This window comes from Cebus imitator, unplaced genomic scaffold, assembly GCF_001604975.1.
Source record: "Cebus imitator isolate Cc_AM_T3 unplaced genomic scaffold, Cebus_imitator-1.0 Scaffold234, whole genome shotgun sequence".
Classification (NCBI taxonomy): domain Eukaryota; kingdom Metazoa; phylum Chordata; class Mammalia; order Primates; family Cebidae; genus Cebus; species Cebus imitator.
In genome coordinates, this window is record NW_016107549.1 from 2286888 (window position 1) to 2294819 (window position 7932).

The 7932-nt window shown below is 43.1% G+C and overlaps 1 long non-coding RNA gene across 1 annotated transcript in view; it reads right to left on the reverse strand.

Moving 5' to 3' along the window:
- The window catches only part of LOC119466852, a 22812-nt gene extending 17253 nt beyond the window's left edge, over positions 1–5559 (reverse strand). Inside the window, exon 1 of the long non-coding RNA XR_005195343.1 lies at positions 5524–5559. This is a non-coding gene — a long non-coding RNA (uncharacterized LOC119466852). The remainder of the gene's footprint in view (positions 1–5523) is intronic.
- Positions 5560–7932: the final 2373 nt, after the last annotated feature.

Genomic DNA, 7932 nt, shown 5'->3' on the forward strand with positions numbered 1-7932 from the left:
TGACCAGGATGGTCTCGATCTCTTGACCTCGTGATCCACCCGCCTCGGCCTCCCAAAGTGCTGGGATTACAGGCTTGAGCCACCACGCCCGGCATTCCAGGGGTTTTAAATGGTTGTTTTAAAGTAACTGTCACATGTTTTGCTGGGGAACGGATTAGTGAAGCTCCTCATGCTGTTATGCAATCCTAATGCCATAATATTCCACCCATATCAAAAAATGCCCTGCAGGTTGATATATGATGGCAGTACAACCTGCAATATCACTTGTAATTTTATTTAGGAACCAAATGTTTAAAATTATTTTTTTTTCTTTCTTTTTTTTTTTTTTTTTGAGACATGTCTCACTCTGCTGCCCAAGCTAGAGTGCAGTGGCACAATCTCACCTCACTGCAACCTCTGCCTCCCAGGCCCTACGCCATCCTCCCACTTTAGCCTCCCAGGTAGCTGGGACTACAGGCACATGCCACCACGCCTGGGTAATTTTTAAATTTTTTGTAGAGATGGGGTTTTACTTTGTTGTCCTGGGTGGTCTTGAATCACTGAGCTCAAGTGATAAAAAAATTTTTTGTTAACATTTACTTTTTAAAGATTCCTGGGATGGAATACACAAATCCACATCTTATGAACATCAGGAATCATATCACAAAAATACACATTTCTATTTCTTAATTTCATTTTAGATTCAAGGGGTACAGGTACAGTTCTATCACATGGGAACACTGTGACACTGAGGTTTGGGCTATGGGTGATCCGGTCATCCTGGCAGTGAGCACAGCACCCAACAGGCAGTCCCTCAGCCCTCACTCTCCACCACCCCTCCCCGCTCCAGCAGTCGCCAGTGTCCATTGCTCCCATCTTTATGTGCAAAACAATTTTTTATGGTTTGTAAAAACGTATTTCTCACTTTACAAAACTACTTCTTTAGAGGACTGTAACAGATAACTGGTTTCCTGTTAAAAGTCATTTGATTTATGAGCTATTAAAATATAGTTAATGCTGGCCGGGCGCGGTGGCTCAAGCCTGTAATCCCAGCACTTTGGGAGGCCGAGGCGGGTGGATCACGAGGTCAAGAGATCAAGACCATCCTGGTCAACATGGTGAAACCCTGTCTCTACTAAAAATACAAAAAATTAGCTGGGCATGGTGGTGCGTGCCTGTAATCCCAGCTACTCAGGGGGCTGAGGCAGGAGAATTGCCTGAACCCAGGAGGCAGAGGTTGCAGTGAGCCGAGATCGCGCCATTGCACTCCAGCCTGGGTAACAAGAGCGAAACTCCATCTCAAAAAAATATATATATATAGTTAATGCAAATTTTCTTTAATAATTGTTTATAGTGAATGTCAGGATTCAAAAATTCAACCTGAGGCTGGGCACAGTGACTCATATATGTTTGGGAGGCCAAGGCCAAAGGATTGTTTGAGGCCAGGAGTTCTAGACCAGCCTGGGAAACATGGCAAGATCTTGTCTCTATACATACACACACCTCAGCCTGAGATTTAGAAGTAGTCTACCTGAAGGCTCACTCTTAGCATGTCCTCTAGCATTCGTGTCTAGTGGCCTCAAGTTCCCAAAGATAACAATTTTTTCTTGTCTGTTCAGCATTCACATAAAAAGCAATTTAAACTACATATTTTTCTTCTATCGCTATAAAAGGCAACATGGTTTACAGACTTTGCTTTTTTGTTCATTTGAAAATAAATCCTGCAGCTTTTTTCATATCCACTGGTGCCTTCCCTAATTCTTATAAAGGTTCCCAAGATGATGAAGTTGAGCCAGTTGTGGCGGCTCACATGCCTGTAGTCTCAGCTACTTGGGAGGCTGAGGTGGGAGGATCACTTGAACCCAGGAGTTCAAGGCTGCAGTGAACTATGTGCTACTATACTTCCAGTGTGGGCAACAGAGATAACCTGTCTCCCCTAAAATATTTTTTTTAATAAATATATTTTTTAAAAGATGGAAGTTTATGTAGCCAGTTCTCTCTAAATAAACATTGAGTATGTTTCCATTCTTTTACTAGTCATTGCTTGCTGAAATCAAGGTGAATAGCAATAGGTGCAGTCTAAAAGACTTAAAAATCTGCACTGAACTAAGGCAGTGAAATAAGAACTGGGGAGGTAGTTAGAAAACATGGCAAAATAAATATTTGAAAATTATTGGCCAGGCGTGGTGGCTTACACATGTAATAACAGCACTTAGGGAGGCTGAGGCAAGCGGATCATGAGATCAAGAGTTCGAGACCAGCCTGGCCAACATAGTGAAACCCCATCTCTACTAAAAATACAAAAAATTAGCCAGGTATGGTGGTGGGCACCTGTAATCCCAGCTACTCAGGAGGCTGAGGTAGGAGAATGGCTTGCACCTGGGAGGCAGAGGTTATAGTGAGCCAAGATTGTACCACTGCACTCCAGCCCAGGCAACAACGTGAGACTCTGTCGTCTCAAAAAAAAATAATGATTTTTCATGCTTAAAGAATTATATATTTATATTTAAAAATGACATTTTATTTTATTGGTAGAGATAGGGGTCTTACTATGTTGCCCAGATTGTTCTCGAACTCCTAGCCTCAAGTGAATGTCTTGCCTTGGCATGAGCCAACACACCCAGCTGAATTATATTTTTGTAGTGAAATATAGCATACTGGCTGGGTACAGTGACTCATGCCTGTAATCCAAGCACTTTGGGAGGCCGAGGCGGGCAGATCATCTGCGGTTGTGATTTCAAGACCAGCCTGACCAACATGGACAAACCCCGTCTTTACTAAAAATACAAAGTTAGCCAGGTGTGGTGGTGCATGCCCTTAATCCTAGCTACTTGGGAGGCTGAGGCAGGAGAATCACTTGAACCCGGGAGGCCAAGCTTGCAGTAAGCCGAGACCACGCCACTACACTCCAGCCTGGGCAACAGAGTTAAACTCCGTCTAACACACATAAAAAATAACACATAGAATTTTATGTTTAATCCTAACTATAAAATTATACGATTCTGTAGCCTGGGCACTCACAGAATGAACAGACCTTGGGTATATCCTATCTCCAGTGCTGCTTCACCTTGACTTTGTTTTCCTCCTGTCTCCAGAGGTGAGGACTGTGGATATTCTTTATAGCTATGCCATTATTTTATCACCAATGTTTTGCTTAGGTTTGCCTCTTTTGCACTTTCTATGAAAGGAAATAATGGATAGGTGTATCTCCAGTTGTTTCAACACATGCTGGTGTCTGAAGCTTGAGCTACCCAATTTGCTTAACCTTTCTAGTTGGTTTTTGTGTGCATGCTTTTTTTTGTTGTTGTTTTGAGGCAGTTTCGCCCTGTCGCCCAGGCTGGAGTGCAGTGGCACCATCTCAGCTCACCACAACCTCCACCTTCCGGGTTCAAGCAATTCTCCTGCCTTAGCCTCCTGAGTAGCTGAGATTACGGGCTTGCACAACGTCCAGCTAATTTTGTTTTTTTAATAGAAACAGGGTTTCTCCATGTTGGTCACCTGGTCTCAAACTCCCGACCTCAGGTGATCCGCCTGCCTCGTCCTCCCAAAGTTCTGGGATTACAGTCATGAGCCACCATGCCTGGCTGCTGTGTTTTGTTCCCATGGAAAATGCTGCTTTAATCATACTTTAAGTCCCCAAGTGCCTATGCATAGTAAATTCTCTATACATTAGAGAAAACTTGCTGTGTTAGATTCTGAGCAACGTTAAGATTGCCAATGAAGTATAAGTTCCAATGAAGTATATGAACTGACCCTCCCACCATTCTTGCACGTGTAGATAATTCCAATGTTGTCAATCATGTGGAATAATATATTTTTGTCTATCTAGTTTGTGTGAAATGAGATCACTGTGTGATTTTTTTTTTTGAGACAGCGTCTTGCTCTGTCACCCAGGCTGCAGTGCAGTGGTGCAATCTCAGCTCACTGCAACCTCTGCCATTTGAATTACCACAGAAATGAATGTTCCTTTGTTCTGCATCTTTGGAAGCATTTGGTGGTGTCAGTATTTTAGAGTTTAACCATTCTGAGGTGTGTAGTGATATACATTCAAAATGTTACAGGAATAATGGACAAAAACAGTCTAGCTTTCTGAAGAAGATGGGACCTTGCCTAACATACCTCAAATATTTAAACTATAGAGAGGGAGCAGAGCAAGATGGCAGAATAGAAGGCTCCCCGATCATCCCTTGCAAAGACACCAAATTAACAACTATCTACACAGGAAAAAGAAACACCACTTTCATACAAACCAAAAATCAGGTAAGCACTTGTATAGTACCTGGTTTTGACTTCATATCACTGAAAGAGGCACTGAAGTGATTTAAAAAATAGTCCTGAATTGCCGACAGTACTCCTCTCCCACCCCCGGTGGCAGCGGCACAATGCAGAGAGCATCTCTAGGTGCTGTAGGAGGGAGAACACAGCAATTGTGAGGCACTCAACTCAGTGCTGTCCTATTAGAGCAGAAAGGAAAGAAAACCAGACCAAATTCAGCTGATACCTGCGCATGGAGGGAGCATTTAAACCAGCCTCAGCCAGAGGGGAACTGCTGATCCCAGTGGTCTGAACTTAAGTGCCTGCAAACCTCATTGCTGAGGGCTGCAGCTTCTGTCTAAGTAAAGTTGAAAGGCCGTCTAGGCCATAAGGACTGCAATTCTTAGGCCAGTCCTAGTGCTGAATTAGGCCCAGAGACACTGAACTGACAGGGGACAGGGAGGAGCGGTGACATATGGCATCAGCCCTCCCTTAACCGCAGGCTGCACAGCTCTCACCTCCAGAAGAGACCCCTTCGACTTGAGGTAGGACACAGAATCGGGGTGGGCTGTGTCTTACATCTTGGATACCAGCCCAGCCATAGCAGGAGAAGGCACTGGTCAGAATCAGGAGGCTCCTGTTACAGGGCCTAGCTCCCAGACATTTCTAGACACATCTTGGGCCAGAAGGGAACCTGCTGCCTTGAAGGAAAGGACCCAGTCCTGCATCATCTGTTAACTGAAGAGCCCTTGGACCCTGAATAACCAGCAGCAATATCCAGGTACTACATCAAGGGCCTTGAGTGGGCCTCTGAGACTTGCTGGCTTCAGGTGAGACTCGGCACATAACCAGCTGTAATGGCTACAGAGCAAAACTTGTGCTTGGGAAAAGCAGAGGGAAAAGTAAGGGGACTTTGTCTTGTACCTTAGGCACCAGCATGGCCACAGAGGGACAGAGCAACAAGCAAGCTCTTGGGTCTAGAATTTGACTCTGATGGCATTTCTGGACCTGTCCTGGGCTAGAGGGGAGCCCACTTCCCTGAAGAGGCAGCATTCATGACAAGCTGACTTAAGAGACCTTTGGCCCTAAGGGAACATCAGCAGTACTCTGACAGAAATCCTTGTGGCTTAGGGTGGTGGCTATGGGGGGAGGTTCCTCTGCCTTTCCAGGAAAGGACTTGTATGGTTTGAGTGCCAGCTCAGCCAAGCCACAATACAATAGGACACAACGTAGGCTTCTAAGGTTTTTTTACTGTAATCCCTGACTACCAGATGGCACTTCTGGACTCACCTGGGGCTTGGGGGACCTTGGCACCCTGAAAGGAAGGACACAGGCCTGGCTAGCTTTGCCATCTGATTGTAGAGCCCCAGGGGTGGTGAGTGAAATAGGCAGTAGCCAGGGAGTGGTTATAGCAGGCCTTTGGCAACACACAGTGCTGGCTTCAGGTCTGACCCAGTGCAGTCATCATGATGGTGGCCACAGGGGTGCTGGTGTCATTCCACCCTCAGCCCTGAGTAACTCAGAACAGAGAGAGAAAAAAACTATGTTTGAGAGATTATAAGGAAAGAGATCAAGTGTATCTACCAGAGAATTCTCCCAGATTTTGTCCAAGACCATCAAGGCAGTGCCTCTATGCCTGTGCAAGAACCATAGCATTACTGAGTTTGGAGTGCTCCCTAAAGCAGATATAGCTTAGATATCTGGAAAGCCTTCCCTAAGAAGGACAGCTAGAAATATGCCAGGACAGTGAAGACTACAATAAATACCCAACCCTTCAATGCCCAGGCACCAAAGAACATCTACGAGCATCAACACCATCCAGGAAAACATAACCTCACCAAATGAACTAAATAAGGCACCAAGGACCAATCCTAGAGAAAGAGATATGTGACCTTTGAGACAGAATTCAAAATAGATGTGTTGAGGAAACTCAAAGAAATTCAAGATAATACAGAAAAGGAATTCAGAATTCTATCAGATAAATTTAACATAGATATTGAAATAACTAAAAGTCAAGCAGAAATTCTGGAGCTGAAAAATGCCACTGGCTTATTGAAGAATGCACCAGACTCCTTTAATAGCAGAACTGATCAAACAAGAAAGAATTAGTGAGCCTGACGACAGCCTATTTGGAAATACACAGTCAGAAGACTAAAGAAAAAAGAATAAGAAATGAACACACTTATAGAATCTAGAAGATAGCCTCAAAAGGACAAATCTAAGACTTACTGGCCTTAAAGAGGAGGCAGAAAAAAAAGGTAGTAGAAAATTTATTCAAAGTGATAATAGAGAATTTCCCAAACTAGAGAGATATCTGTATCCAAGTACAAGAAGGTTATAGAACACCAAGCAGATTTAACCCAAAGAAGACTACCTAAAGGCATTTAATAATCAAACTCCCAAAGCTCAAGGATAAAGAAAGGATCCTAAAAAGCAGCAAGATAAAAGAAACAAATAACATACAATGGAGCTCCAATACATCTGACTGCAGACTTTTCAGTGGAAATCTCGAGGGTCAGGAGAGATTGGCAATACATATTTAAAGTGCTGAAGGAAAATACTTTTACCCTAGAATAGTATATCTAGTGAAAATGTCCTTCAAACATGAAGGAAAATTAAAGGCTTTCCCAGATAAACAAAAGCTAAGGGATTTCATCAATACCAGACCAGTCCTACAAGAAATGCTAAAGGGAATACTTCAATAAGAAACAAAAGGACATTAATGAGCAATAAATAACTACCTGAAGGTTCATAATTCACTAGTAACAGTAAAGAGGAAAATAGAGAATATTATAACATTTGTAACTGTGGTATGTAAACCACTTTTTTTTTTTTTTTCTTAGAGTCTTGCTCTGTCGCCAGGCCGGAGTGCAGTGGTGCAATCTCGGTTTACCGCAACCTCTGACTCTCTGGTTCAAGCGATTCTCCTGCCTCAGCCTCCTGAGTAGCTGGGAATACAAGGAGGTGCCACCAGGCCCAGCTAATTTTTGTATTTTTAGTAGAGACAGGGTTTCACCATGTTGGCCAGGATCATCTCAATCTCCTGACCTCGTGATCCACCCTCCTCAGCCTCCTAAAGTTCTGGGATTACAGGCATGAGCCACCGTGCCTGGCCCATAAACTACTCTTATCCTAAGTAGAAAGACTCAACAGTGAACCACTCAAAAATAATAAATGTAATTTTTCAAGACATAGTACAGTAAGATAGAAACAACTAAAAGTTAAAAGGTGAGTTGTAGAGTTTCAATTTTCTTTTTGCTTATTTATGCAAATGGAATTATCAGTTCAAAATAAGATAGTATAAGATAGTATTTACAAGCTTCGTGGTAACCTTAAACCAAAAAAAAAAATGGATACAAAAAAAATAGACACTAAGTCTTATCACCAGAGAAAATCACCTTCACTAGAGGAAGACGAGAAGAAAAGAAAAGAGGAAGAGAAGACCACTAAACAACCAGAAAGCAAATAACAAAATGGCAGGAGTAAGTCCTTATTTATCAATAATAATGATGAATGTAAATGAACTAAACTCTCCAATCAGAAGACACAGACTGGCTGAATGGATGAAAAAACAAAACCCACCCAGGCATGGTGGCTCACACCTGTAATCTCAGCACTTTGGGAGGCCAAGGTGGGCAGATCACTTGAGGTCAGGAGTTCAAGACCAGCCTGGCCAACATGGTGAACCCTGTCTTAAAA